Genomic DNA, 4,260 nt, shown 5'->3' on the forward strand with positions numbered 1-4,260 from the left:
TCCCTGCATTGTGCCTACATATGCAAATTAACCGCCATTTTGTTGTCAGTTAACTGCTATCTGAGTTGGCAGTTAATTTGCATATAGCCCTGATTAGCCAATGAAAAGGGTATCACCGTACGCCAATTACCATTTTTCTCTTTTATTATATAGGACTAGAGGCCCGGTGCATGGATTCGTGCACCGGTGAGGTCCCTCGGACTAGCCAGCACCCTCTCACAATTTGAGACCCCTTGGGGGGATGTCAGAGAGCCGATTTTGGTCCAATCCCTGCAAGCCAGGCCAAGGGACCCCATCGGTGCATGAATCTATGCACCGGGACTCAAGTACACATATAAGATCTTTGGTTAATCTCTTTCCGCCCTTCCCCCCCCTTCCCTCTGAGATTCATCAGTCTATTCCATGTTTCCATGCCTGTGGTTTCCGTTACTGTATTGAGCATCTGCCCCCTGGTGGTCAGTGCGCGTCACAGCTACTGTCTGTCTGCCGGTCACTTAGGCTTTTATATGTATAGATTAAAGCATCCTTTAGAGCAGTGGTTCTCAACCTTCCTAATGCCGCGGCCCTTTAATACAGTTCCTCATGTTGTGGTGACCCCCAACCATAAAATTATTTTCGTTGCTCCTTCATAACTGTAATTTTGCTACTGTTATGAGTTGTAATGTAAATATCTGATATGCAGGATATATTTTCATTGTTACAAATTGGACATAATTAAAGCATAGTGATTAATCACAAAAACAATATGTAATTATATATGTGTTTTCCGATGGTCTTAGGTAACCCCTGTGAAAGGGTCGTTCGACCCCCAAAGGGGTCGCAACCCACAGGTTGAGAACCACTGCTTTAGAGGATGATTTTAGAGTAAGAGAACTACTAGAAGTCCCTGTCCAAATCTCGGCTTTTTTAATTTATTGAGAAACTTTTCTTTTTTAAAAAATATATTTTTATTAATTTCAGAGAGGAAAGGAGAGGGAGAGAAACATCAATAATGAGAATCATTGATTGGCTGTCGCTTACACACTCCCTACTGAGGATCAAGCCCGCAACCTGGGCATGTGCCCTGACTGGGAATCTAACCGTGACCTCCTAGTTCATAGGTCAACGCTCAAGCACTGAGCCATGCTGGCCTGGCTTGGCTTTTTTTTCTAAATGACACCTCTTTGGGTCCACAAGAAACAATGTAAATAAAATCACACTCCTTTCTTGATTTTATTTATTTATTTATTGTTGACAGTATTATAGATGTCACCCATTTCCTTCCATCCCTCCTCCACCCAACCCCGCCCCACCCCAGGCCTTCTCCACCCTACTGTCTATGTCCATGGACTATGAATATATGTTCTTTGGTTAACCTCTTCCCGTCTCCTCCCTTCTTTCTGATTACTAGATATGCTTCGGAGAAATCTACTGACATCTCTACAGCTTTAGTAGGAATGTGAGAAAGAGGCAGCTTCTCAAAAGGTATTCAATGCATTGCAAGATTATTTAAGGAACAAACAGACTTTTCTCTGCCAGGGTCCTGGAATGAATGTTCCTTCGAGTTCCCATTTATGTTCTTGTTCCTTTGGAATTTGCAGTATTCTGTGGTGGCTTTAACTACCTAAAATCCTAAGAGGAATTTTTCATTGAAAGATTCAGGAAATATATATATATATATTATTCCACCTATTCCCTTCAACTGACATTTTCTATATTTTCTAGTCCTATGCCCAAAACAAAAATGAAGCCAGGAACATAAGATGTTTTAAACTATAAATGCTTTTGTTTCACCAGATTGAAAAATTCCTATTTTGGACCACGTCACGCTCTTTCATATTCTCTGAAATATAACATAAAGGACCAAAGAAACCTCAAAAACACACTTGGACCCTGTTATTGAAGAAATGATGAGGAACATTTTTAGAGATTTTAATATTAAAATCAGAAAACTCTTAATCACTCTTATAATGATGGATGTATTTGTTAGAGAAAAATAGTATAGAAATGAATGAGACCTAGTAGATATGGATTGATTGCAAACTAGCAGGCCACAGGCCACATGTGGCCTAGATATATTTATAATGTGTTCCTTATAGTTTCTAAAATTAAGGACATATTACATAAAAACATCTGGAAACTTCAGTTTTCTGTGAAAAGGAATTTTTAGAACTGTGGCAACAATCAGCTACAGTAGGAGCTGCCCCATTTATAGTGGTTTTCTCTTTCCAGAAGCCAAAATCCTCATCTCCCTCCCTCCCATGTGTCTCCTACCAGGATGCTCCACTCCTTCATCTCACCTGTCAAAGCCTTGCACACACTGGAAATGCAGGTACAGGAAAGTTTTAAAGGCAAAGAGCCTAGATCTAAAAAAGAGCTTTCCCCTTCACTAGCTCTGTAACTTCAGCAAGCTGTGAGTTTTCAGGCCCGTCAGCTTTAAAATGAAGATAATTCCTTGATTTCACAAGGTTGTTACAGGGACTAAAAAGGAAGTATACAGAAAGTACTTTGTAAACTGTAATGTAAAATGTTTGTCACCGTTATTCATTTCCCAGCTCTCTTTCAGTTGCATAAATCCCCTCTACCTACCTCAGTTATATTGGCTTCCTTGATTCTCACATTATTACATCCTGTATGACACAGTTTAAAGTCTAAATAAAAAGAATCTTATATATTTACTTACATTGTTTAATAAAAGATAGAAAAGATGAACAAATATTAAAGGAAAACAAAATGAACTGTTGAATGCCACGGATCTTTACTAGGTCATTTCTGTTGTGACGGAGGTATGAAATTAGTGCAAAGTGTAATTACCAGATGGCTGACCCTTTCAAATGCTGTGTAGTAAGTTCATCCACTAGGCACCGGAGGCCTCAAGATAAAACCGACAGCCCAGTGATTAGGAGATCCTCCAAGATTAGAGCACTGGCCTGCTCCTTGGGTCTTACCCTGCTCCAGTAAAGGGCTCAATCCATGAGGGAAAACAACAACAGGGTCTAAAAAGCTTTCTCTGTGCATCCTTCCTATGTTTTAACATGAGCTCCAAAAACTTGGAATCTGGAGTATTAAGACATGGCACACATTTTAGATCTAACATCTATCTACATATGTCAAATAATCAATAAGAGACTGGAAAAATCTCAGAAATGGAAGAGGTGCAGAAAACTGCGCTGAAATGATAATTCAGTGGATATAGAAATGTTAGCAAAGATGTGTGTTGTGGGTGCTTACTCCTTCCATTAGGAATTTCACATATGTATTCCTGTTCTGGTCAATTTACAATAGAAGACCATCCTTGTACGATAAATTTATTTATCTTCTGCTTTCAATGTTAAGATAATCACATCTGAATGAAATGCAAAATACAATAAGTAGAGAGGAAGAAAGGATTTTAACTGGGATCAGCTTTCTTTATAAGATCACCAAAATAAGAGTAATTTATGATTCAAGACACATCCGATGAAAAATTCATCTGACGAATCTTCTTTAAAGCATATCATATAGTGCAATTACCGATTTTCTTAAAGTTGAATGAAATCATCGCCTGAATACAGATTAACGAATGCCAAATTACCACATGGCCCTGTGTATATTTTTTATTTAAAAAAAAATCAAAATAAACAACAGCACCATTGAAGAAACCAGTTCTTTCAACAGATGTCCCAAGGCTGATGTTTCAGGAAGTCTCCTTGGCAACCAAGGAGCACAGTATACCTGGGGTTGGGGGGAGGGGAGAAAGGTGATGGCAACTCCAGGGTTGGTAGAAGAAGTAACAGGGAGTCGTACTTGCTCTAGCCAGAGGACACTGCATGCCCCTGAAATTTAAGTCAACTCTGGCCTCACCCCCACTGGCGCACCGGCAGCTTCTCACCTCCTCCCTCCAGTCTGCAGGCACCAACCCCGAACCGGTTACAAGGAGAGAGACTGACTTACCCGATGGGGTGCGCGTTCTGCTGGGTTCTGTACCCGACGCGACAGCGCAGGCACCGGGCTTTCCCCAATGCACAATGGCCCTGCTTCGTCCCACGATGGTGAGGTTAAGAGAAATCGCAGGAGCTTCGCTCTGCCGGTTTGGAGATGCAGTTGTGAAGGAGCGAGCGGGCGCGGGTGCGTGCGTGTGTGTGTGTATCTGTATGTGTGTATGTGTGTGCGCGCGCGCGTGTCAATGAGTGAGTGTGCGTGGTCTGCGTGTGTGCGCGCGCGTCCCTGCGCGCTCTGGGCTCTCCCGCGGGGAAACCGTGTTTCCCAGTAAAAGACACAGCAGCAGCCAGTGCTGCGGGT

General features: G+C 41.6%; 1 protein-coding gene across 2 annotated transcripts in view; it reads right to left on the reverse strand.

The window, feature by feature from the left end:
* Window positions 1-4,254, reverse strand: part of KLHL32 (kelch like family member 32) — a 197,167-nt gene extending 192,913 nt beyond the window's left edge. For both annotated transcript variants that reach the window (XM_015557694.1, XM_006778235.2), the window contains exon 1: window positions 3,913-4,254. The gene's annotated coding sequence lies outside the window, so the exon portion shown is untranslated. The remainder of the gene's footprint in view (window positions 1-3,912) is intronic.
* Between the last annotated feature and the right edge of the window lie 6 nt (window positions 4,255-4,260).

The sequence above is a fragment of the Myotis davidii genome, unplaced genomic scaffold (genome assembly GCF_000327345.1).
Source record: "Myotis davidii unplaced genomic scaffold, ASM32734v1 scaffold269, whole genome shotgun sequence".
NCBI lineage: Eukaryota > Metazoa > Chordata > Mammalia > Chiroptera > Vespertilionidae > Myotis > Myotis davidii.